Source organism: Bombus huntii, chromosome 13 (assembly GCF_024542735.1).
Source record: "Bombus huntii isolate Logan2020A chromosome 13, iyBomHunt1.1, whole genome shotgun sequence".
In the NCBI taxonomy this organism is placed as follows: domain Eukaryota; kingdom Metazoa; phylum Arthropoda; class Insecta; order Hymenoptera; family Apidae; genus Bombus; species Bombus huntii.
In genome coordinates this window covers 7,264,434-7,292,089 of record NC_066250.1, presented here as the reverse complement: position 1 = coordinate 7,292,089, position 27,656 = coordinate 7,264,434, and the positions used below count along the sequence as shown (strand labels likewise).

Here is a 27,656-nt window from a genome sequence, read left to right as displayed (position 1 = left end):
TTCATGAACTTAGTATTGCGTACATACTTCCTATCATTAACTTTCTCTAAGTTCACTGTATTTTAATTACGAGTTAGGAAATTTAAGTTTCATCTATTTCTGTAGTATCACTTAGCGTAGGTATACAGAAGAACTAGTATCCACGCCTAACAAGTTCTTCCTTAAAATTCTTTCTGCTCCAAACCTATTAAAACAATGACATTATTTATATTTAAATATACTTACCATCGAATAATTCTACAGCCCCTTCGAGTGCAATATGAGATCAAATTTTATTTTTGCTTTCTACGGTAGGAATCCTTATAGAATCACTTTGCGCCTCGGTTGAAGCCTAGGAGAAGACAAAGAGGAGACGAGAATAATCGAGTTGAATTGACGGGGTGCGTAAGTGAATCGACACGTCGCGAGGCAATCGCAATTGGCTTAGAGGTACCGAAACAGTGTCGGGGCAAGGTCGAGAACGTATCGAGGAGGGCCTGGGACCCTTCGTTTTTTAATTTCGCTCTCTTCTCGCAAGGTTTTGTTTAATGGCGAAGGCGGTAACCGCGCACAGACCAGTCGACCAATGAGAGCTCGACTGGAAATCATACGCGGGATCGCCGGCCGCACGGCGGCCTCCGAGAGTGGAGGTGAAGTTAGGTTAGGTGAGGTTATGTTCGCTCCCCGCGTCTCCTTAACATTCGACGGGCCTGTCCCGGCACGGCATCGCTCTCGTAAGAGGTGGGGCTCCGTCTCTTCGATCGGCGTTAGGCATTTCTTCTTCTTCTTCTACCTCCTCTTTTTTTTTCTATCTACACTTTTTCTCCAACCTTCTCCTCCTCCTCTTTCTTCTTTTCTTCTTCATCGCCGTCGTCGTCTTCTTCTTCTTCTTCTTCTTCGTCTGCTTCTTCTTCTTCTTCTTCCTATTCTTCTTCTTTTCCTTCTCTTCCTTCTCCTTCTTCTTCTTCTTCTTCTACTTTCGTCGCTCCATCATCGACTCCTTCGCCCCTCCAATGCTGCTCGCTGTCGACGAAAGCCTGTCCACTATATACTTAGCATTGCCTTCGTTTTAGGACCACGTGAAACGCCAAGATAAACCGCTATCGCGAGTGTAAGTGGAGGTGGCAGAGCTAGTTATCGAAACTTGGTTATCTTTAAAACCGCCTCGTATGTTCATTGGAAGGTTTTGAAATATTCATTCTATTTTGTACTTTTGAAAAACCATCCTACATTTATTTATAGGTTGGTTCCAACATTTATAGTTTGCAGTATGAAGACGTTATTAGTTGATCGTTTCTGAAGATCTTCGAGGGTTCGTGATTACGTAGGAAAAATGATCGAATGTGGCTGAAAGTTCATTCTAAATTGCAACTACGCGATAACCTCGATGTAGCCACATAGTTTGATAATTCCCGAGATTCGATTGACTTGCGAGCTCGGAGGAACCGTTTCGGGTAGAAAATGTTTCTATCGATGCCTCGTTACAGGCAGCAACATCGTTGGCTTGGCTTTTCACTTCGCAGCAGCCTCTGTTGCTCCTGTCCTAATAATCGGGTTATCGGCCATCGATATGTCGAGAACTCTAATTACATTCTTCTGTGTTACTGCTTAACCGTGCTGCGCGCAATCTCCTTCTCCTCTGTCAATACCGAACAAAGCGTTTCGCAATTCCTTTCGAGTACAAGAAATTACGGGGTACGTTGAAACACGTGGGAAGTAGAAGAGCTCGTCGAAGACGAAAAAATTTGCGGGATTGTCGATACCACGGATCTAACCATTACAGATAATTATCAATAGCGAGGCTAATGATTTCACAGAAAATTTGGTCAGACAAAAAAAAAAGGGAACAAAAAAAGGACCTGATCTATCTCATAGTAGCTTTACATGACGTTACGCAATTCTGCTTGTAATTCAAAGGATAATTATCAACATTCGTGAATCTTTGTTGAATTCTAGATGTAACAAAGAGGATAAAACGGAGGATTGATAAACACAAGCGACAGATTCCTCCGGCGATTGCGTGATTCTGTCGTTTACTCCGGAATAACAATCACGTGACAATGTGTTTTTCGCGTGCCCCATCCTAAGTCCGATTAATCCACACGATCTCTACATGGACGAGAGCATTGATACCGTTAATTATTAATTAGATACAACGGTATCACATTATTAATCAACGTTTCACACACTGTTACGATCCATTAAAAGAATTGATTTAACGAGAAACGGTACACATCGGAATAGCTTCGAGTACCAAGTTTCTGTTCCATTTCTGCGAAGTAGAATATGACCGCGCTCGAACGGCAACGCGAGACGTTCGTTGAGGTGATCGTCGCACCAAATGCACCAAAACGAAGCCGTGAAGGAAAGGAAAGGAACGTAGCCATTGATGCAGTCCGCGCAGGAACTTCGTTGATTCCTTTTTGCGGCTATTGATCGATGGTGACCGTAATTTTCAGATCGCGTGCCACATCAGCTGCCACCTTCCTCTTCAATGCAAACCAATGTTATCGGAGCGCGCGTTTTTCCTCAAACTCGTGCCTTTCACATTTCTTCTTTTTCCTTCTCTTTTTTTTTTTTTTTTTACTTTTCACGCGGCCAACGAGCTACGTGTTTTCCTGCCGCGATATAAGACAGCGATTAGGGCTTGTTTGTAAGTTCATGACCAATTAATTTTATTTTTCACAGCATGCGGTAATGAACAGTCCTCCTCTCTGGAAGTAAAAAAGAGGAATATTCTGGAACCCTTGTTTTGCTCTTTTGTCTCGTTAAAGGATATTTCTCTTTCTATTTTATTTTTGCTTTATTCTCTCCTTTTCGTACTTCATATTCGTCGTTAGCAGACAAAAAGAAAAAATACAGAGAGAGAAAGAGAGAAAGAGACGTTGCATGTGCAGGGCGCCGACACAGCAATCACGTTTCCGTGTTCTTTCCTGTTGCAGGTGCAGCACAGGGACAGAGGAAAAAAGAGAACGAGAACCTTGAACCAATCGTAAATGGCGTGGAGTGAAAGCGGTCGGTCTCCGCGGTTTTCCCAGAAGAGCGCGAGCCACGAAATTATCGACCTGTAAATCGGAACGTAGGATCTCGTTTCTTACTTACCAACGTGGGTATGAGCTCGCTCTCTGTGCCAGAAGAAAAAGGAAATATAAAAGAGAGAACGAAGATTGAACGTAGACGTTGGTCCCGAGACGAAAATCGTGAATCCGGTGCGTGCTACGAACGACGATTCAGACGTTACAATTTGCTCCTCGCCGCGAACAGCTTTCTGCCACGTCAATCCTCGCACGTCGAAACATGGCTCGGTGTTCCCTACGATTGATTTACATCATCCATTTGACGGATTACGAATAACGATGTTTAGATGTTTCAGAAAATGACTGGCGAGCCGGGTTTGAAGATTTCTATCGAGAACATTATTGCACAACGCAACCGAGTGATTGATGGAGAGCGTGCACTATTTTCTGACATGGTTTCGATGAAAAAAAGTGTCATTTATTTCCCCCAGTGATAACTCTGGGAATCCTTCCACTTGGATTAATGACTAACCATTATCGTGCAAACTGTGTATCATTTCTTACACTTTAATTGCGAGTAACTGGAAAATAAAGCGGTAGCTTCGCCCACGAAAAACCAGAGAGAAAGAGAGAGATTTATTCTATGCCATTATAGTAATCAAAAAACGAGAAAAGGAGCTGCAATAGACGAGAAAGCGTCGTTGGGTCACACCTTACCCGATCGAAAAGGAAGATGAGATTGAACGGTGACACTCGACGGACAATACCCCGTGACTCGATTACACACGAGTACCGTTAATCATCCTAATAGCGTGCGCATAATGTCAGATACGATCTGCGTTCGCTTGCTACGGTAGATTCGTGATGCCACGCTCCTCCAACGATCGTTCGGCCCACGTGCGACTCGGCGTCGCACAGGATGAGTCGAATAGAAAATGAAATCATGCTCCGCCGCTTAGAAGTACGGCTTTAAGATCGTGAATGGGCGTACGGAGACAATCGGAGACGCTAGGCGCCTGAATTCCGATTGGACGTTGCCTTCTAATTGAGTCATCGTGTCATTAGCGTTATAATAATCACGGCTCGTAACGAAACGATCTCTCTTTGTCGACTGTACGCTGGCCTGGAACGCCACCGCCGGGAAAACACACAGATCCACCCGAAGATCGTACGTAGATCGATGGCCAATTAAGCTCAATTACCGACACGGATAATCGGCCACCGTCGGTGAAAGAATGATTATTCCGCGAATGATCGGTTAGGATATCGACCTTGGCTGATTTTGCAAGATCGATTGCAACGATAAAATAGACAGAGGGAGGAATTCTTGACCAAGTAGGAAGAATGATTGGATGGAGAAAGGAGTTTACGAGGGAGGAAAGAGAATTTCTTAAATTGAATTTGCGATTACATTTGAAGATATATTGAAATAATATTGCTAGATTTTATAGCTATATCGTACTTGTCTAATGTATTGCACAAGATAGGAATTATTCTGCAACGAATATGAACAACGATTGAAGAAAGAAGATCGAAAGGAAGGATAGTTTCCTGAATTGAATATTCTTGAACGAATATGAAAACCGATTGGACGAAGAAAGAAGTTGGAAAGAAAGGTAGAATAGTTTCCTGAACTGAATTCGCGATCATATTTAGAGGTATTAAAATAGAATTGGTATACTATATCGTATGTATTCGTCGAGCCGCCTATTTCACTGGAATCCGAACAAAGAGGGCCTCGCATTTTCGGAACGAGTTACCGGAACATCGCGTGCCACCGAAATATTCTGGAAATATGCTAATTACCAGTTAGTCAGTCAGTTTCTTGTGGCATTGCGCCCGTTTCTACGATCGCTATTGCCTCCTTTCCACGCGGTTCACCTTGTCGAGACGTTTCGTCCCTTCTTCCCTGACTCTTTGTCCCGGTTTTCAGGATTGTTCTTGTCCTTTGTCCGCCGCGTTCGATTGTCCCTTCGAACATGCGACAATTTGACGCCGTTTATCTTTCATTCTTTTCCGTTCGAACAGAAGGTTTAGTTTCTTTTTTTATGGAGAGTTTTAAAGTCATAAATATGGGTCAAAGAAAAATTGCACCTGTGTCCAAGTGGGTTCTTGGGAACTTCATGCCGATCCTTGAATTTTTTTTAATTACGCAAAGGAATACTTTACTTCTGTGAACCCTTTCTTAATAATCACGAACATTTGTCTTGAACTTTTTTGATAGATATTACGTGACAGACGAGTGATTTATTTAAAGATTTTTGAACTAGAAGCGAATCGATTGAACCTTCTCTGTAATTCTACCGTTACTGTCTGACGAAGTCTATTCTACTTCGTACAACTTCAATCCTCCATAGCCATACATTTTACAGACTCTTTAGACGGAGTGGGTCGTTTATATTCAAGTGTAAATCTTCTGCTGTTCTCGATTTTCAAAAAACGTACAAAACTTCTGGAGTACTTATCAGTGTTTCTATCTTATTATTATACAACGCTACGTTGAAGCAAATATTTGAAACCTTTTTTAATAAAAATGAAAAATCTTTTCTCAAGAAAATTGAATTGTTCTCGATGGATTGAATATGTAAGCGTACAATTCTCATAGAACCGGCAAGGTTAATAAAACTTAATTTTCTATTAGCGTGACAGGCAAAATGTTAATTTCTAGTATTATGTACTATATTTTTCTTCTTATCAGAAATTGAAAGATTTACGAAGAGCTAAATATTGTGTGCAGCCACACAACTTTCGTAGAAACAAGAGGGTGAAAACATAAGTTCTTAACGCCATTGAAGGCAAGGTGCTAATTTGTAATTATCGTATACTATGTTTTCCTTTTTATAATCGAGCTTTCGACTCGTTTTTCATCGGCAGGGATCGTTGTCATTGAGAAAGGCCGGCCAACATCTCGCCAATGTGCTTTCTTGTCTCTCTGTTGTGTGCAGTACAAGCGTGCATACTTTCTGTCTTCACTCCCATTAATTAACCACACTGTGTACGCGGTTGTTCTCCTGTTTCGAGAATGAGGAGCGACCCCTGCGCTGTATCGCCGGCCTACAACATCCGCCCTGAATTAATTGAATATACGGTTCGCGTTTACACGCGATACGGAGCCAGTCTTTGTGTGTTGACTAATACGGGGCTTTGGTACGTTGGGGAAAATTAAAAATTCATCGGAAATCGCGCGTAGGACGGCCTACCTCATTCCCGCGAAACCGTAGGGTTTCGTGTGATTCGAGACCCGAGCCGTGGCACCCACACGTCCAGCCTTCCCGCGAATTCGTTCAGAAAAAACAACAACCTTCTTGGAAACCTGTATCATGCGAATATTAACAAATAGAATGCGAATTTTTATGCATTTATAAGAAATTTGAAAATACAAAATTGTACAGAGCGCGCGTGATACGTAGAAAATATATAAAATATCGAAAATATAGCGCTTTGTATGATATCGATAGTTGGAATAATCTTCTACGGAGATTGGCAGAAAATGCGTATACGAATCCCAAAATATTATACGCGTCCTGTTCACTACCAACATATTTTTACGTGTCTCGTTCAACAATGATTTCATTATGTTCTCAATGACGTGAATTTGCATGGAAATGCAGTCAATTAATAAACTTCGAACCACGTTTGGGAAGTGGTTCTTCCAAAGGTACGGCTCTGACTTGATGGCAAATGCGAAACGAACGAGTGAAATCAGGAAAACTGGACTACCATAGTCGTTGTAGTATTCCACCAATGTTTTTCTCCTTCGATGTCTGGTTCATACAAACTCGTCACACCATTTTCTAAACTTTGTTCTCGAGCATGTTCGAGTGGTAAAACCGTGACGTTTGCACCTTCGAGTGCAGCATCGACGGCGGCGCGTAGAGAACAACCGGAAACGAGGGCAGGTCTATTATCGCCCCGGAGGTTATACGAGCTAGCCGAAGTTTCATCGCCGTGGAGTTCCAGGTACAGCAATATGTTGTTTTATGGTGCAATCATCGGCGCGGTAATAATCATTAAATCCGTTGGCCGAAGCTGTGGGCTCCAGGGTCTCGTGGTCTTTGTCTCTTTCTCTCTTGAACGAGCTCGTCGTTAGGCTCAGATTAATTCGTTGATCCTGATGTTTCGCTGTTAAACGATCAACAAGAATAATCGTTTGTTCTATTAGCTGAAAACAAACTTTCTTACGAAAGAGAATTTGACTGAAAAAATTGCCATTCAAAGAATTTCTTAACTTTAACTAGCATTAATTCTTTCATAGAGAGGAATCGTCGGTGATACTGTACCGAAAAAATTTTCTTTCGTTCACCTTCGTATTAGGGAAAAATACGAGAGATTCCGAGATAGTTGATGGGTTAAAAACAGATTGAATTTAAAAAGTTGTAGCTCAAACACGGTTTTGCGTTTAATTCTTTCGCAAAGAAATTTCCCCAATAGGCTAAAGGCGCCGGCTATGATTGCACAAAAATCTTTTCTCGTTTATCTCTTCTATTAAGGACAGCATAGGAAGGGAGAGAAGTAGAAAATCAGTGAGTTAAAGGAGGAAAGAAGGAAGATCGTCATTCAAGTGATTATCTTACTTGATATTTTTGTGCAGAAATTTTTCATCACTCTAGAGGCGCCAGCGATGGATACCAAAAAATCCTTTTTCTATATCGAGAAAAGAAAAGAGAAGGGAGACTACGAAAGGGTTAGTTAGCGAGTTATATGATGGCCATAATTGCGGTTTATTGTCTCAATAAATATATATTATACGACACACCCCGGCTATGTATCAAGGCAGAAGCAGCTTGATCGAGCTGCTTCCCGGGATTTGAAATCAGACGGCATGTGTCGGCACATATAAGGCGCAGTTTATGAGTCTGCTTAATATGGTTTATGGTGTTTTGTCCGGCTCTTGTCGACTCCCTACGGAACCGGAAGATACCTCCTAACGATCTACCGAGAGATGATGACGAGGATCAAATAACGATGAACCATCGACAACACGTGTTCTTTATATTCAACGAAAATTATGTATGTTTTAAACGTAATTATAAATATGGAAAATATTTTACAAAGGAGGAATAATTTATTCCACAAACATCATGTTACATTTAAGCAGACGATACATCAATTATGCTCACCTTGTGAATCGATGACTGAAATTACAGCTTTTTCCAATGATGATGTCAATTTACTAAAAAAGTAGCGCCAAGAAACAATTTAACGTCTTTATGCTTGATCGATTGTTGGCCAGGTTACTGATTCAAACGTACTTACACTCGTATATTGTTGCATAATATGCAATTAAGGAGACAGGAAGCGTGTACAATTTGCTATACGTGTTAGCTTCCGCTCTGAATTTATCGATCCTCGCCGTGTCGATTGATAATATTTACCGATGAGTTTTACATTGCATAAGTTACTATTTTCACAACGGGCATGTATCGTCACGACAGAGCTGTCTATTACGCAACGCGAAATAATTAACTAAATAAGCGACGTAAACGTTCTACTTTTCTAATCTTCTCTATAGTCGTTTTATGCCTACATTTCGTCGATGAGTGCCCATTAGAAGTTCATTATTCTTATCTTAATTACACCAACACGACGGTGGTTCAACATTGTTGTGCACTTGCTCACCGTGAACCCACAAGTCGTGGGATATCGTGTCATTCCATTGGTATAATCTAATAATAATTCATAAAACGTAGCCCGTGTCGCGGACGTGACGATCGGAAGATAACGAAAATGATAAACTATACCTGTAGTATCTAGCAATGGAAGCCAGAGACGAAAGCTGAAAATTGCACAGTTGTAACAAAACTGTAGATTTTTATTCCTTTTCATCGTAGTATACTTATTCTTTTTATCTTTGCCTCTGTAGTAGCTTTGTACTGCTGCTAGCAACATGTTGAATTTTTATTTCAATCAAAGATAGATGATGTATCAGGAAGTTCATAGGTATACGTGCGAGTAGACTGTAGATATTTAGGAAAATTTATATTTTTATATAAACACGATCGAAGAAATGAAACCTAAGTAAAGATTTCTTTCGACTACTTAATATTAGAAAAGGTAGTGCACTTTGGGCATTTAATTATGTTTTTGCGTGCTCTCAAATTTTTTATAAATACATAAAAATCAACAGTTGAGTAATCAGTCTGATCTTTGTGATAATCGAACCATCGATGTGCACTATCGCGCGATGCAAATGCAACTCCTAAATATTGTTTGTTCGTTTAGCCTTTGTATACAAATTAAGACGTTGCAGGAGAATCGGAACGAGTGGTTCATTATAGTAAACGCATTCTTCCAGATAGCGTAAAAGCGTTAGTCTTGCTGCCGGCTAATTCCGCTTGAATTTAACGGCAAGGACAGCCTAATTGATCTATGCAATTACGTACCGGTGGCGTAAGTGGTGCTAAGTGAATACCGTGGTAAGCCTTGGTTTCTCGTAAATTATCGGACAGCAATTTGGTGCGCGGAAAACAGAAGTAAAAAGACACCGATGAATCCCTTCGATCGACAGAAATACACAGCGTGCGATAAGCCTTTTTGCGCAACTTTTTCGCATCGTAAACAACAGTTTTATTATCCCCATTGGCTATCACGCTGTTATGGTTTGCCTATTTATCAGAATCTGCAATTTCAATACGATCCGCTATCTTTCATTTAACATTCGTAATTTATTTTTCTCAATTTTCTTGTTATATTCTTGTGATTTGTGTTTCGGTAGTACATGGCGTGCTTGTGACAGTCCTTTGTTCCATTGCTGAGAATTTTGGAACCGAACCAGTTCCACAGACCCCTAACATTAGAGCTCGCCTTATTTTCTCGTAATGACAGTCCATCGAGGACTGTCTTCGGGTTCGAGATTTGGAGGTTGAAATGAAAGACGCTCCTTGGATCGTCCGATGATCGTTGAGACTCTTCCTTTACCATTATTTATTCCGAGAGTTGTACTCGTGTTTGGAATTTTCTTCCGTTATTATCGTGTTAAACAGACTATTTTTGTTTATTAATATTACCGGGAATATTAATTTTTCTGTTTCTTTACTACGACTATGTATTTTATTTATTCGAACGAATTAAGCTCGTGTTAATCGTATTAATGATAATCGGCGCTAAATGCAAGAACTTAGCAAGAAAACAACACCATAACGGGATGAGAAGAATAATACATTAACCATCGCCGGTCGTCGCGTCGGTTGTCTTCATTTCACGGGGCTTTTTCCAGTAAACGGCATGATGGATGCGACGGCGAGAATGCAGTCGACGGGACAAGAAGAAGTCCAGATGTACATTCTTACATAACAATTGCGAATTCAGCTAATAAATTATAACACGTCCTAAGTGTCTAAGCAGCGAGCGTCTATCACAAAACCCTTGCGATATCGCCAACCGTCGGAAAAAGGGAAACGTTCACCACATATGGAGCAAATACCATTTCCCAGTCAGAGGCCGAAGAAACGAAGAGTGAAAGGGAACTTTCTGAAATCCTTTCATTTCAGTAAAATTGCGGTTTATTGACACTGATGATCTAAAATTCGCTGCAGCGAATCGTCGCTAACAAAACGACCGATAAACGTTTTATACCTTCGCTTCGTGCTTTCTTCCAGTTCCCCCAGGAAGTAAATCCAACTTTCCATCCTCATGTGGAGGAACCTAGTTCATAAAATTCGATAACCAGAACATTTGCATAGACGCACGATAGAAATGGTCTCTCAATAACGCAACCGAATAACACACTGCAAATTCCGATCTGATTTAAACGAATCAGTCTCTCGGAATCAGAATCAGAGCGAACATAAAAGGACGAAGAGCGGACGAGTGCATCGCGAGATACCGCTACGTCGAGTTTTAGCACTATCCCGCGTACCGGGATTACTTTCCTTTCCCCCGAACGATCTTTTTCGCGAACGGTGAACGGCACGATCGATGGCAACGGAAAAAATGCGGTCGATGCAGCAGGAAGGACGCAAGGTGGACACGGTCGAAGAGAGGGTGCAGCAGGGTCGCTGCTTTCCGTGAATGCCGGCGGCTTCGTTTGATGGTTTTTACCGAGAGTCCTGGATACCGCGCGTTCCTATAGCACGATTGGCTCCTTCCATGGGCCCCCGTTCGGTCATTGGTCCTTTCCAACAGGATCGTAGGTGCCCGTGGGACGACTTTAAACAGACGTCGTCGCCTTCTAAGTTGCTCTCCGCCGCGATTCTTTTATACACGCCAGCTCCGCGATGTCGCCTATACGTGCACGGAGAAAACGACCGTCGACATTCTTCGGACCTCTCGTCGCGACCAATCTTTACCAAGTTCGACTATGGCGAAAATGAAATAGTGACTGCGTCACGTTAAGCTTTTGACTTTTATGGGACACGGATTTTCTCATCGACGCTGAGAGAGACACTCGAGCGTGGTCCCTGCTTTCGACGATTTTGGTCAATGAGCATGTGGACACTTATTCGTAGTGATCTAAATCGACGATAAATTTCATTCTTGGAGTATTTATTTAACGGTGGAGTAATTTGAGCCTTGGACGAGGCTAGCAATTTCTCTATGGAGATATGAATTACTTTCGTTGGTGATGTGATTTGGATCTATTCGAATATATTCTTTGTATCCTTTCGAAATACTTGTTCGGTGAAGTGATCTGGATCTTGGCTGTTGTTGGGTGAAATAGAAATTTCTTTGTAAATATATACATATGATTTTATCGAAGTATTCATTCGATGGAATAATTTAAATCTTTGGTGCTGCTAAGGAGGCGCAGAGATTTCTCCGTAAACATATAATCGGGTTTTCTTGAAATATTTATTCTATGGTATACGCAATTTGGGTGATATTGGGTGAGGCTGAGAATTTTAGAAATATATGAATGTCATTTTTAACTTTCTCTATTTGTATTAATATACCAGACTTTATGCTTTAAATTAAAGTTTTCGAACGTAAAGTCTCTCATGTAATTAAAATTATCGATGGAAAATTTGATAGTCGAAAAGTACGATATTTGTTTCATGGAAGTTGATTATATTCGGAATAAGCGTTCGAGCGGTTCTGGTAAATTGTAAACCGCTTGATATTATGAAAAGGAAGTACATAATGAGGGTTATTGCTAGCAATCGACTACTCGATATTCCGTTCTGCATTAAGATACGGAATTATGTTTAAAATCGAGGACCCAATTAGCCGAGGTACATGCCATTAGGTCCATTCTGACGAATCAGACGAACATCCTTCGATTCTGAGTGTATAAATCGTAACGTTAGAGGTTTTTTCGCGATACTTAAAATGCAGTTTCGTTAACGAAACTTCGATCAAAGTCTCAGACGCGAATATGACTCGTATACGCGGGCCATGGTACTTGGAGGTTTTATGGAGTGCCGTATAAAGTGGGATAAAGCCTCTGTTCCGCCGGCACGAACCGATTCTGGTATGCACGAGAGTTTGGTTCGCCACTTCCTGAAGAGATGGCGCCACCATAGCGGTCGATACGTCTTTCATAGTTCTTCGTGTACCAAGGTTAAAGAAACGGAACTGCCTATGATGAAGACATCGACGAAAATGCTACGATCGTTTAAAAATAACGAGAATTAATAGTCGTAAGTGGTTGTTCCACGTCAAAGAAATAATTTGTTACATTTTAATCGCGATATAATAAATATTACAAGTCGTACGATACTTTAACATTATTACATTATATGCATAAAGAAAGTCGATGTGAACAGATCGCGTTTGATGTTTTCAGTTTCCATGTTGTTTATTTGTTTTCGCGTGTGTTCAGCTAATGGCTGGATACACGCTTGATAATGCCTTTATATGGCCCGATAAAGCTCATATAGCTTTTAGCAATGAAATCATAATCGCGCGCGATCGCCCGACACGATGTATTAACTACATGCCAGCCCTGTTTGTAGCTACACGTAGACGCATAAACGGTTCTATTAATTATGTAGATGATGCTGTTGCGTCACGGATCGACGCTGAAAACACTCGACCGATTCCCATATACATCTACATGCGCGATATACAGAAGAGAACGACGCCTGATATTCCACCGAGAGAAATGGCTTGAAGAAGAAGAGGATTACCAGGTAGTTATCCCTTAAATGAACAGTTTTATAACAAAACTCGATATCAAAAGTGGAAATCTTGGCTAGATGTTCCTAACGTACATCTTCGTTTCTATCAATCGAAGATATCCTTAGATAATCCTAAGCCTCATTTATGTAGTTAATTGACAGCTATCAATTTATGAAATTGCAATATAAAATCTAGGAACCAGGTACGTTTCAAGGAATTCTCGATGATACGGAGGAAGACGGTAATATGTCAATTAGATTTTAATGAAAAGCCTTGAGAATTGATTAGATCATCGGTCTTGAGAACTTTACGTATACCAACGGTTGGTTATCAGGTATTTTCAATTCGAGATGAGCAACGTAGACGTAAATCAAGCTTGAAGCTTGAGAATTTTGTTGGACGTCAAGTTGTTACGCGGAAAGTACTAAACACGTTGATGAAGTGCTTACAAAACGTTGTCCAGAAGAGAGACATAAAGGTAGAGGGGAGGAGGAGGACTCCCCTTGCTGTTCCTTCAATTCAATTGAATTCTATTCCAGCGTGCAGTTGATATCATTGAGGTCGCCACTTAAATCCTCATTGTCGTTCGTCGCTTATTGTTTCACCCTTCGTTCGGCTACCAACGAATGTACATACGTACGTTTCTCTTTCACATCCGTACCCGCACCTCTAACCGATCTAAAGGAGAGCCAGACTCGAGGGTCCAACCAGCTAAGAATTGAAACTGTCGTTGCGGATCGGAAAATGGCCGCTCTGGATAAATTACACGGGTTAGGAACACTGTTAAATGAATTTAAAATTGATACAGATTTCATTAACCTACTGAAAATGTTATGCAAGACAATTTTTTAGAATGTACAAAAAGTTTTAAGCAAGATTAAAACACAGAAGAGTTTCATTTGATACGATAACTAGTAGTTGTGTTAAAATATTCTTCTAAATACTATATCAAAAATTCCCTGAAAAAAAAAGAAAAACAAAATAAAATAAAAGAGAATAAAACATTCCAGTAAAAGATATTTCATACACATATTCGGTAATTGAATTTATTCCAAAATATTTCTCCCACATTTGCAACTTAGACAGCGTACTGTACGTGACTGAAAACACCGAACAATAAAGTCATTTGCACAGGCGATCCTCCAATTATAGTGAGCACCACAACACCGCAGACTCGTAATCCGAATCACGCATGAAAAGTAGATAGAAACGCGGCTAACGAAAGGACGACGATGGACGAAGAAGAGACGAGCCTCTGGCGGTAACCAAAAATTTGGTCACCCAACCCCCCCTGTCTGCTTGAAGGGCTTCCCTCGACTTCATCACCGCTCGAGGACGCAGGTAGCGCCATCCGACTCGACGCTACTTGCCGCGTAGCGAATTTCAAGGAGTGCACTTCAGGGTCTTTCAACAGTGGCCGGTGCGCTGGAGAACCCTCTTCGTGTACCGTGAAGGCTTGGGTAGTTTCTGGCTGCGATGTTGTTGGCAACGGGGAATACCCCCGGCACCCCAGCCACATGGAAACGTGGACGGAATAATGGACGAAGTGAAGTGCGTCGCGGTTGCTCCCGAAGTGGGCATTGTTGGCCCACATGCTCGCTCGAACAAACCAGGTTGATCGACTTCGTAGGAACACATGGGAACGTCGACCGCTACTCTTTCTCCTTTCCGTCTCCTTCTTCCCCTTCGTTCTATTTTTTCTCACTTCTATTTCATCTACTTTTGTTTCGTCTCTCATATGTATATACACGTATGCACGTCTAATCTAATTGTAGCAGTATTACGACCACTTTCAAGAGTCTTCTATTCTACCCTTCCCTCTTGGTTCCAATCCAACAACATCGATTCCTTCGCGAGAACCTTATCAATGGGGATCTAGAATCGTACAAATGCATCCGCACGATATGATTTGCTTTTGGGGGATCAAAGGAACGTTGAGTTGGAATCGGTTCTCTGTTGGGATAAGACTGGAGAATCCCGCAGTGGCTCGTGACGATCATGTAAAGTGAATTATCCTGTCTGATTATATCGTCATTGTCATTAGGTCCTGATCTCTATCGCCTTCTCTCTGTCCCAGCCACCTACGGTGCCCCCGTTAACAATCCCACTTGATTCCGTCATTGGCGACGTTGGAGTTCCTGAATGAGTTCGTAACGAGATGCACAGCCAGAGGGCTGGCCCACGTCGGGGTTGCCAGCACGTGTCCTCAATGGACCAATCAAAGCTCACCCTCTTCTCTAGTCTAGTCTCTCTTGCCGACTCCCTATGCGTTCCTCTCTTCCCAAGACCGGGCTTTATGTACATTAGCCTAATACGATCTGGCCACGGAGGATTTTGTGGGTCGCCGTTGGGATCATCTTGTCATGGTGTGACTCCTCGTTCGTCTTGGGATCATTTTCTCACGTTTAGAAATCCATTCTGAAATCTTAAAAGAATTAAGTTTACTCGTATTAATCAAGGTATCGTTTATAACAAATTCCACAAGAAATTTCCTTGTTTCGAAGAAATAAATTTTTCAAGATTGACAGTTCTGGAATTAATTTCCATGATTAATACCATTATGTTGGTCTTTATACCAACAATCATAGTAAGATAATACGTTAATGAATCGAGTGCCCATATTAATTAAGTTAAATTAAGTTAAATAAGTAACATTTAATGTAAACTCACCCCCTTTTTCAAAGGAATAAATAAATAATTTTCCCAAACCTAAGAACTCCATTAGAACTACATTAATAATCATAATAAAATTCTATTTCTAAATCCATCCCTTTTATGAAGCTATTGAATTTTCTAGATTTAGCGACTTCGAAATTAATCTCGTCAACTATAGTCTCTATGCTAATGACTAACGATTATGTGAAGGTATTGCATCAATCTCATCATAAAATACTTTCTAATGAATACAGTAATGGAATTGGAATTAGAGGAACGAAATGACCAACGGATAGAGAATTGTGCACACACGTGTGATTATCTGTACGCGTTCACGCGACAAATGCGTGTTCGCATAGAGCGTGAATGCGTTTGAAGAGAATCTGATCTTGGAATCGGGACTTGTCGAATGGGATAGTTTAATTGCCGCAGGAGGGTGACATCGCGTACCGACGACGTTTCTGCGGCGACGAATTCCGTGGGGACAGCGCGCGATTCCAGTTCAGTGCATTCGTTGGACCCTGACGCGTGGACCACCAAGTAAGCGGGCTTAATTTGCGATTTGACTTCTATAGCGACTCATCTCGGGCTTGTGGCTATAAAGTCGTTATTAAGATTCTATTATTACAAATCAGTGGAAATAAAGATTTTCTTGAAAATAAGACGGAGATAATATTTAAAAGGGTAGCAATAAGTAAGCAACTCCTCTTTTTAATTCCATATCCGTTCTAATTCCACTAATGTGTATAAATCAACGAAAATCAACACAGAATCAGTCAAAATCAAATGACTTCTTAAACGCGCTATAAATTCATAGCCGATTAATATTCGTAGTGATAAAGATTTGCACTTTTGAATAGGAAACCTATAGCTTTCTTTTTCCTCTAATAAATACGATTTAAATACTCGAGCTGCTTTCTTATCGTTGTCAATTCTTCAAATTATTTGATTATTTTTTAAATTGTGGAAAAATAGATGGGAAATATATAGAGTTTTCGAAGCGGCTCTATTAAGATGGAAATTAGAATGTAGAAACGAGAGCTCTCTAGCAGACGTTCCAAGTTTGAACGCCCCCTCCTCGGTTCCAAGAATAAATAATTGAACCTAATTTGCCCCGGCTGTGGTAGTTGTACGCGTAAAATCCGCTCAACGCGAATTTAGCCGGCGGAATCCGCAGCGTGACTGCAAAAACGAAAGAATGAAAAAAATAACCGCACTCGCCAGCCGTAAACCTCGAAAATTATAATTGCCACGCGGCGTAGGCAAGAACGCAATAACGCGAGTTCCAGTTGTAAAAGCACGTGGACACACACGCACGTCGCGTGTACACCAGGTAGGACGTAATACGAGTTCGTATATTCAAGAGATTACGGAAAGACGAGGAGTTGCGCAGTCCAGGGCTACAGCAGCACAGTGGCTCGGCCGACCACGATTGCGACACCTCCTTTTAACAACCACTCTCGACATCCAGGAGAAACTTGTGACATCAAAACTTCGGGCCGTGGTACGATTGCAGACTCCGCAATTCGACGATCCCATGAGCCGTCGAATGTCCTAGATTGAAAACCCTCGGTTCATCTCCTTCTCCAGATATTCACCTTACCTTCACGAATTATAGCTATTTTAGTCGAGAAGTTGCGTCATTGCGAATTAAGAAATTTTTCAAAAGATTATTTAGAACTTTGCGAGATTTAATATTTTCCAAATTTCTTAGAAAACTCTTCAAAAGTCTTACTTATCTGAGTCTTATTTATTCCTTATTCAAGGGAATACTTATGTTAACCATCCTCGCTAATACTAATCAGCTTAGAACTGAAAATCAGCCCTGAAAATTAGAAAATTTCTTAGACAGTCTTTTAAATTTCCTCGAGATTTACCACGTAATTCAAAACATATTCTACTAGTCCTTAGAATCCTTAGAAACTAAAAATTCCTCAAAAGGTTCTCTCTAAAATTTATCTTGTAGAAACCAAAGATACAAGGATCGTACACAGCAGCGATTCCTCGACATTTCCATCAACAGCGGAATACCATGACGATGGGCAACGTCCGCGAAAAGAACAAAAGCACTTTCACGTGTTGGGGGATAGACGCGGCTAATTGAAAAAATCTCGACGGACGCTCCAGTAACAAAACGTGACTTTCGGCGCGCCGCAGTTCGTGGAACGAGAACGGATTGGCTCGGGTTTCCACGGCGCGAAATAAAAGCCGCACGCGGAGTAGATTCAATCAGGCTACGAGGGGTTTGATGAGGGGTCCAGGGGGTGAGGGAACGCAGCATCGATGGGGAGAGTGGTGCGCGAGAAGCAGTCGGTTGAAGTGCAAACGCGAAGGGCTCCGTAAATGCGTTCACGCACATATACGGCGATGGGTTCAAGTCAGTACATCGAAAAAGGATAAACTATCGTCGCACACGCACACACATTGTTCGTTCGTTCGTACGCGCTCTCCCTAATATCATAGGGTGCATTACGCGTTAAGTTAAGTTACACTTAAGGATGCTCGTTGAACAGGATTACGTATGTACATACACGTTAATGCACGCGTACCTAGTTGAGTGCGTATTGTCGCGCTGGAATGGGAATTAAACGAGTTTTATCTCGCGAATACTAATATCAGGGTGTCGTGTAACTTTCAGTTAATGCGTCTGAAAGTGGGTTTCTTTCGATGACGACAAAAAGTCTCGGCTATTTTTCTACTGGTAAATTTTGTTTTAATTAGAGATTAGGATGGATCTTTGTAAAGTTTCGGGAAAAAAGGAATGAGACGTTTTACAATAATTTAAGGATAATTTTATAACGTATGATAAGTATCACGTTAATGATCGAGAAATTATAATTGATGGATTTTTTGTGAAACGATGCAAGTACATGAAATGATCCACCGTATGTGCGATGTGTGTATTCGTACTTTCCTAGAAGAGGGATTTTTACAAAGATTATTATAAATCTCCAAATTTTAACGTCTACGTAAGACAAGGTATTTTAACTGTTCGAAGTGATATCTTGAATCTGCTCCGATCATCGATTCTATTCGCGTCTATTCGTGTAAAAAGATAGAGGTGCAAAGGGTTAATGTTCGAAGGCATACTGATTTCTATATCACAGTTTAATTACACTCACGCTCTCCTCAAATTAAATATTTCATCACCTATATCACTTTCCCTTCACTGAACCCTTCAATTTGAATTACTCCTGAATCTTAACGCCAGCCAATTTGTCGTAACACAAAGTAAAGGCTGAATTAACGAGCAATCTAAATCTAGAAACCTATGTTCGCACGATTCCTCGGCTCGTTTCTTGTTCTCGTTCCACCGCTTTTTCCGTGAAATAAATCGCTGTTCCAACAAACTAGTTCGAATCAGAGGAAAATACGAACTCGGATAACAGCGTTCCTCTTCAATTTACTTACTTCGTAAGCTATATTCTCTGGATTCGCGTGGAGGTAGGATAGTTTTCTTGGTAACGCGAATGCACGTATACTTTTTGTGGCTGGTACGCTGCCGGCTATGCTGCAATAGCATTAGGCCGGCCAATTGGACGCATCTGTTGACTGGTAACCGGGTGACCTCGCCTCTTATCAAATGCGTTGACACGATAGAAGTCGAGAGGTCCATTTGTTGGGCGTTAACGTTGCATAAAAGGATAAAAGGAACCAAAGCAACCGAGGGGGAAAACATGATACTGATTGCGCCAGCCGATTGTCTCTTCAAGATCGACGATATCGGTTCTTCCTAAGGGCTCCTTCTTTTTCCTCGTTTTCCAGATCACACGTCAATTAGACCATTACAGACTTGTAAGGAATAGCTTCTTTCAATCTTATCTCACTTATTCGCTTATACATGTACATGCGAGAAATTAACGCTAGAAGGATCGACGATTAAAATGGGAAACTTGCGTAAACAAAATATCAGAGTATATATGGATAAAGAATAATGTGCAGTGTATATCTGCAATAGAAGAATTATAAAACTTATATAACAAATTACGAATTAGTAATTTTAACCACTTTGATTGTTCTGATATTTTCGAACATCGGGCGAATGAAATGTTTTGTTTGCAACGACGATAAACACAAATTTTTTGTGCTGTCAGGCCAAAGTTCCCAACATTGAGAAAGAAAAAAATTGATATATGGTCGAGATATAATATTTGGCCCATATATCCGACAATGTTATAAGAATTTTATTTATCGAAGAGAAAGGGATGAAGGATGGCAATATAAAATTACACGAAACGCCTGATAAGATTAATTACGTTTGCATCAGGCTCTCGTGAATATATTTCTTCAAGCGTTTCCGCTCTTCTTCGCTTAAACACAGGTAGACATACACTTATTTCGCGAAATTTAATTCTGGGTTACACTGATGGAGGGTAAAGACAGCCATGATTAATCAGTTCCATCATTGAAGGCTGTTCGTCGTTAAGACGTCGATGCCCGACATTGGAGAAGGGGAGGTGGAAAAGAAGTGGACTCAGGGAGTCGTTAATCGCGGAAATTCGGTGAAACCGTAATTAGCAGGACGATCGCCGTTATGGCGGGGCACGAAAGTTCGCCGGACCAGCAGCCTAATGAACTCGTTACATATTTACACGTTGTTCGTGCCTGACGGTCGGTTCGGGGAGCTCAGAAAACCACATCGAATTAAGAGGTCCTTTCGCAAATTGCAGACGGAACACGAGAGAGCGATTTAACCTTATCGATCCACGAACGACTTTCTGATCTGTTTTAACACCCACGTCCTGCCGCTAACGTTCTAGATAATGATACTGGACACGCCTGTTAAACCGCTAATTTGAAACAATTTATATATGTGTATACATTTATATATATATCTATATATCTATATATATATATATATATATATATGAATTAAACTGGCCTGTAATTTGCCACCGTGGTGTTCCGTTGTTGGTCTGCGAAAATCGTCGGATTTCTACATTTTTCGATACTTGACAGGCACGTGTGTTTCTTCTCTTCGCTAAAAGCGCGAAGCTTCGTTCGTTTCCTCTCTGATATCTTGGTAACGTAAAAGACATTGAACTGAGTTAGTTGTTCGAAATTTTTGCGAAGTCAAAGATACAATTATCTTGTCAAGCAAAGATCTGAATTTGGAGATGTGTGGTTATATATATTTGCAGTGATGTTTAAAATGAGAAGTATCTAACTTTTGCGAAATTAAAAATATTATATTAGACGTTATAGAGCAGGGCATACGATAATCGTAGGAAATGAAAATTTAAAATCAAGAAACTAACTTAGTCGATAATTTATGAAATCCATATTTTTGTGAACATGACAGGATCTAGATATTTATATTATTTACTAAATATTATGACGAGTACTTTATTTTGTGTATTTTATAAATACAAACCACACCTTAATCATCAAACCCATAAACTTCAAGAACTTAAAACCTAAATCGGCCATTTAAAACATTTATAATACAATACTACTGTAATTCCCAGAAAACTACATTCTCTTCGACGATTTCTCCCTCAAACCCGTTTCTACGATCTAATTGTCGTATCTGAGATTCAATTCGCCCCACCAGCCCCGTTTCTCTACGATTCCCTCACGAGTACAACGAGGTTCGCCAATTTGTCGTGGCATCGGTCGTGCTTCGTTCCTCGACCGAAGCACTTCGACCACTCGACCGACGGTCCCACACGTGCAAACGCGTCCGCGTAAGCATAGAACGCAATACGCGTGTGTGCGCGCGTATTTGTGTGTCGTGGGGTTAATTGAATCAAGCAGCACGCAACCAGCTCTGTATACACTGCCGGGTCATCCGAGGTCAAATCGGTAATGGGCTGACCCTTAATTCGCCATGTGGCTGACCACCGAACGCCGATACATCGTCGTCGCTCTGGTTCCTTCGACATGCGACCCATCCTAGATTCCCGCTGACCTTGAACTGGAAACACCGTCGACGACACGGTGGATCCATGCCAGCTCGTCCGGCACGAAACCCACCCCCTCAGGTGCTATCTCGAATCCTCCGTGTGCTTGGATCGATTCCGATCTACCTTCGAGAATGTCTGGTAACAATAGGAATTTTTTTATTGAATTCTTAGAGTTCGTGGAATTTTTTGAGAATAAATTTGCATGATCCTTTTAACAACAAGTAGTTGGCAAGTTGATTTGGGATATTTGTAGCGATTGAAATAAGAGCGAAGCTGCTTCCTTTTCATGATGATACAGGGAAATTTGTTAACATCAGGTGCGCTAACTTTCTCAAACCAACGGACTTCAGATTCTTTGTCTGTGTAATTGATAAAAATACACAAGCGCTTTTGGGGAAATTGATATTGATTTTTATTATCTAGAACGTTGACCTTAAAGATTGACAATTCTTATACTGCAACTGAATACTGATCTTACGGTCTTAAACATTTATGCACATGTTGGTGTTTCTTATCAGTACGCGATATCAGAATAACACCGGTTATTTCTGCCTTTAGGTGTTTCTGAGAATATCGGGTGATTTGTAATGAAACCGACCATCGTTTGCGAGCTCTAAACGAAAGATCGCACAACCGTTATACAGAATAAAATAATACATATGGGACCGAACGATTTCTTATAAATAATTCGCTGAAAAGAGGCACATCTTCCTGAACAGTTAGCAACATGTTAGCTGCTCGTTCCTCGAGAGAACGTTAAATCGCGATCAGACTTTTTATCCTGTAGCCAGACAAAAATAAACGAAGCCGAAGGAACGACGTTAAAACTGAATGACACCGAGGTCGATCACGCTCGAGGAGGAGGATCACATGGTACGACGACCATTTTGTATATACAATATATATATATATATTGTATATACAAAATATATATATATATATACCATACGACAATGTCGATCGTGTTTCGTACGGTATCTTAAACGTTTTACAAGAAAGCGAGTCGTAGTCCGTGGAGCAACCGCGAGAACCGTGATTTTAGGGGCGGCGATCATCCGTGAGGCAAGCCGATAAAGAGCACCGCGCTCAATTCCGAGAATTGAATTACCGAGGCGTGGCGCGTAACATGTTTAATATCTTCATGCGGCGGAATTCCGAATCGATGGAAAAAAAGAATGTATACCGGCTTGATCGTAACCGCGGATACAATGTCCGGGGAGGAAATTACATGTTGCTATACATTGTATTACATGGTATCTGACATTGATTCCTCGAATCTGCATGCTTCGAACCTCAATCATCTGCCGAATCGACACCGTCTCCATGTGACATGGTTGCGTTACGTTGTATCGCAGGAGAATACTGGCTACCACCTTCTGGAGAACCAGGTGAACCAACCAGTCGAGTGTGACCAATAATTCTTGATTAGAAAGCCGACTCTCATCGGATGCGAAGGCGTACGTTCTAGTGGTGAGAAGAAACTGCAAAGCAACCACAGAAGAAGAACTGTGAACGAACGTTAGGAGAAGAGAGAGTGTGGCCGAGTCTGATTCGCCGGAGAGACCACTCGGAGAGAGGATCCATCAATCACGAATGTCCCGCACCTCGAGAGTGCTGCTTCTCGCCGGTAGCAAGAAGCTGCAGAATCTCGTAGCTTTTACAACGACGTCGCGGAGGAAGTCAGAATCCATCGTCGAGAGCCCGGTTGTTCCAGGGTCACGGTGCAAAAACCGCGTAATAATCCGGCTGGTCGTTGTGTGCTTCGAATCGACCGGCAGATAATATTGTTTCTGTTTTCGAGCTATATAACAGAACTTGGTCGGAATCACGCGAAACTGGGATATCTAAAAAGAAGGAGAAAGTTTCGACACGGTTTTTCTCTGTCGCGTAGGTTAGCGATGATCCACGCTGCAACTTCGAGCTGTTTGATACTTTGTATCTCAGGGGAAATAAGATTCTAGTAGAGTTCTACTTATCTGAATTCGTTAGCGAGCAAACAATTTACGTAATAGGATTTCGTTAGTTCTTCTCGCTATTCATCTTGTTTCGGTCATGTAATAGGATCGGTTAGTTCAATAAGCAAGAGTTCGATTAATCTGGCAATAATTTGCAGTATATTGCAATGTTTTGCAGTATACTGTACTTATTTTTTCATAATTCCATAGCATTCATTTTGTGACATAAAATGTTGTATAAATGTAATGAATGTACAACTAGGATGACAAATCACGTAAAATTGGTATTGCACGAAACATGCTACGGGTAAACCTTCTAGATGAATTTCACATAAAGTTTCTCTTACACCACCGCCATCTTAAATGAGAAAAGTAGTCCAAACACGTTTCTAACGTAAAATCGATCTAAAAAAATAAGCGTCGTCGTAACTCTTGGCACAAGAATAAGAGACCAGAGGGTCTTTTAATAGCGTATTCTTTTCAATTGATAAATGAGGGTTCATGCTGCAGATAACTGCGCCTTATTGTCGGAAGGATTAACCTGGTCACCGGAATAGGAGAGATTTTTTCACCGTGACGAAAGGATCGAAGTCGTGGACAGAGAAAGCCTCGATGTGGCAAATGGAAAAAGAGGAAAACAGGAAAGGTGAGGATGGTCCAATGTCGGAGGGAAGGAAGACGAAGAGGACGGAGGCCGACTATCTCGGAGGCGAGATTGTGTGTTAATGTATGGCTGGCATTCGGACGACAACCGTGACAAATTGCTTTATTAGGTTGGCAGCCCGGGAGCCTTTCCACTCGCGGCTCGCACCTCAGGGCCGCTACTCATCGTGATTGTACGCTCTATTCTCCTCCACCTCTGTTCCTTCTTCTTCTGCGTCGCCCTCTTCTTTCAACACGCGGTGGAAGACCAACGTAACACGCGGCTGGATGAATGGATGAACGAGAATCCTCGCCGCGGGAGGCCGATGCTTTTTTGAAATCGAACCGAATCACCTTATCTCACGGTCCACGGCTACGCGACTCTATTTCGCCGATTTTGCTGTTTTTCAGGGAAATCAGACGATCGAGTCGTTCCCCTTTCCTCGTCAAACTAATTTATTCAGTATTTATTGCCCTGATTTACATTCGTTTTGTTCGGAGTATCATGCGTTATGGGTGGATGTTACATCGTTACGAATACTCAGCGACTACTGTGTAGAATATCGAAGACTATGCGTATCACTGTGGAATAAGAAAATGCTTGATGTTCAGAGACACTTGGAACATCGATGGATTCCTTAATGGAAATAGCGAGACTACTTCTTAAATTTATAGCAGAGCAGTTGTATAGAAATAATTAGCCAATTACTATTTATATAACTATCGTATAGTATAAAGAATCATGAAATATGAAGAATATAGTTGTGAATAGAGAATAATGGATGACAAAGAAGCAGCAACTTCCAGCAATATATTATATGTAGTAGAAAATATCACATGGAATTGACTATGGGCAGTACTAATGCACCTATTCAATCCGATATTCCTTACATAAATCTTGGAACAAGGGGACAAAAGTCTCGTAATTGAAACAATATCAAAATTTATATAATGACTATTTCAAACCTTCTGCACCAATATATTAATCGATAGAAACTTGATTATTACAACGAAACGATATCTACTACTTCCTCGTGTATCGTGTAAAACTTGAAAAGGGTCAACTGATTATTGACTGATAGTTTCCCTGTATTAAGGGTCCAGCAGCAACAGTAGTCATGGAGTCCAGGAAGCTGGGTCGAAAAGATCGGGCCACTATTACGTCACCTGGCCAAGGTTGCCACCTTGCAGCTCGCGTCCGCACGGCAATCGAGGCGAAGCTGCGGATTATTAATGTTTGCGTCGGGTCGTTAATGGATCGGGGTCTCCCATTCGAACACGGGGAACGTAGAATGCGGGTCCAGCTGTGAACGCGTTATAAGATCCTTTTTTGCGCGGTACAATGTCCTGGCGACTCCCGGATGCGGCATCATTAAGTCACCTCCCTCCTTACCTTTCCCACTCGCGCCCCCTTTTCCTTCTTCTCTTCGTTCTGTTCCGCCACTCGGACTTTTGTAACGTGCTTCGATGCCAGCCCGGAGAGATCCCCGGCCAAGTAGAATCGAATATCGACATGCCAGTCTCGTGACCTCCCTCGGCTTCTTCCTTTCGCTAGGTTATTAACTCTCGCCGGGATAATTAGCCACCGTTACTTAAACCAAGTCAACTACCTAATGATCTATCGTCACCTTCGCCTGGCTCTTCTCTTTCCCTCTTGCCTTTTTACCTTTTTCTCTCGGGCCTCGTGCTTCTAGAAGTCTAACAACCACGAGCTCGTTTCAGGCTACACCTCGGGCTCGTTACGTTGCCTTTATTCCACCTGTTAGTCCAGTCTCACCGAATTGCCCGCTCGAAATTGACGCGAGACTTGTTTGAAGATCATTAACGGTTACCTTGCTGGACTCGAGGCGACCGCCTTTTCGGGCACTGTGCGGAGCGCCAGGCATTTTGGCCAGGGCTTGACGAACCGTCATGAGCCGTCTCTCCGTCCTCGAAATTTCCTCGTATACGTTAAATACCTCGTACGCAATCTATTGCCATGTTTAATCTTGTGTTGGTATTCTGTGCTATCTAGTTGCAACATTTGTGTTATTGTTTCTTGTTCTAATTTATGTTATTTATTTCTTTCACAAACAAATGGAAATGAAGAATTTTTCCTTTATTTTTTCGTTAATTATTGGCAGTACATTGCGTAGTTTATTCTATCTATTTCTTTCATCTGTATCGCTGACAGTAATCAACCCAAATATATTACGACATTCTGTCGACAATCATTCGACAATCATTCTGTCCATTTGTTAATGCTTGGAAGTTTGTTATTTGTTCCTCGAGTTCCTAGTCTTGTACAAATAATATCTGCTTAGATAAATATCACATAGTTTGTTCAATTTATTTCTTTCGTTCAAAGTGCTGAAAGTAGATAATCAGCGCAAATATATATTTGCATATGCCCGCGAGACCTAGGTATCATCTGGATCATTTTGAATTTGTCAATGAATGGGATTTTGCTATCTATTCGACGAATCCACATCCACTGAACATCCCATAAGTACCAATTTAAACGTGGAACCTAAAGTCGTAAGCGCATAGATCATGTTTCATTTAGATATGTAGCCTCGCGATTTTCATTCGTGACGAATTGCAGGGCTGATAGGGATGTTTGCGTCAGTAGGATCGAGCCTGGTGTTGATTTTAGGGCTATCAGACATCGTCTAAAGTCAGACGCGTGCGATTGGACCAAATGCTATAAGTGGAACATGGGAACAGTCCGGATTTCTGGTCCACGATCACGTCGCGCACGTCGGGCTCGTCAACGAATAGATAACGAAGGAGAATGAGCTAGTTGAGGCGGTTTGATACATCGGCGACATCGCCGCAACATTCATCTGCATAATTCATTCTTATCAGTACGATTCCCTCAAGCAGGGATTCTCAACCATCGACCAACAATTCCTATTGAAAAATTAACCAAACTTTCATATTCATTTACTAAGCTCGAAAGATTATCGCGCGGGGAAGTTAAACAGGAAAGAAACAGGAAATTGACAAAACTAAGCAGTCGATCTGTTGAACCTAAAATCGATATCTATGTGTAACAGGAAACAGTGTTCGCTTATCCTGTTCGATTCTAGAGTAATAAGCGCGGACCGGAATAAGAGACGAACGTTCCAGTTTAGCGAGGCCTCTTTCGGTAGAATGCCGGCGTTGTTAACATCGTTAAACTCGGCTGAGTCTTGGTGGACAGGCAAGCTGGTCAAAGCGACGCCTTTGACGCGATGGCACGATATATTAAGAGTGGTTCACAGGTCGCGGGATTCGCGTTCTCCGCACGTAAGAATAAGACGCCCACCGTATTTACCCGCTCTGAATTCCTGAGTCGCGGTTCGCCCCCTCGCGAATTGTTGCGCAGCGCAAACCCAAACTCTTAACTCTTAAGCTCGCATGACTCGCCCGCCCGCCAATCTATAGGGTGTCCTTTAATCTCTATCTTGTCAAAATTTAAA

At 41.5% G+C, this 27,656-nt stretch overlaps 2 long non-coding RNA genes across 7 annotated transcripts in view; one reads left to right on the top strand and one right to left on the bottom strand.

Annotated features, from left to right (window-relative positions):
* Positions 1-27,656, top strand: part of LOC126872335 (uncharacterized) — a 42,211-nt gene that overhangs the window by 11,073 nt on the left and 3,482 nt on the right. For 3 of the 6 annotated variants that reach the window (XR_007691947.1, XR_007691943.1, XR_007691942.1), the window contains exon 2: positions 2,922-21,694. This is a non-coding gene — a long non-coding RNA (uncharacterized LOC126872335). The remainder of the gene's footprint in view (positions 1-2,921; positions 21,695-27,656) is intronic. The other 3 variants (XR_007691946.1, XR_007691944.1, XR_007691945.1) reach the window with 3 other exon arrangements.
* Positions 7,346-27,481, bottom strand: LOC126872338 (uncharacterized). Its single transcript, XR_007691951.1, has 2 exons — positions 22,909-27,481; positions 7,346-21,751 (listed from the first exon to the last, which is right to left on the bottom strand). It is a non-coding gene; the product is annotated as an uncharacterized LOC126872338 (long non-coding RNA).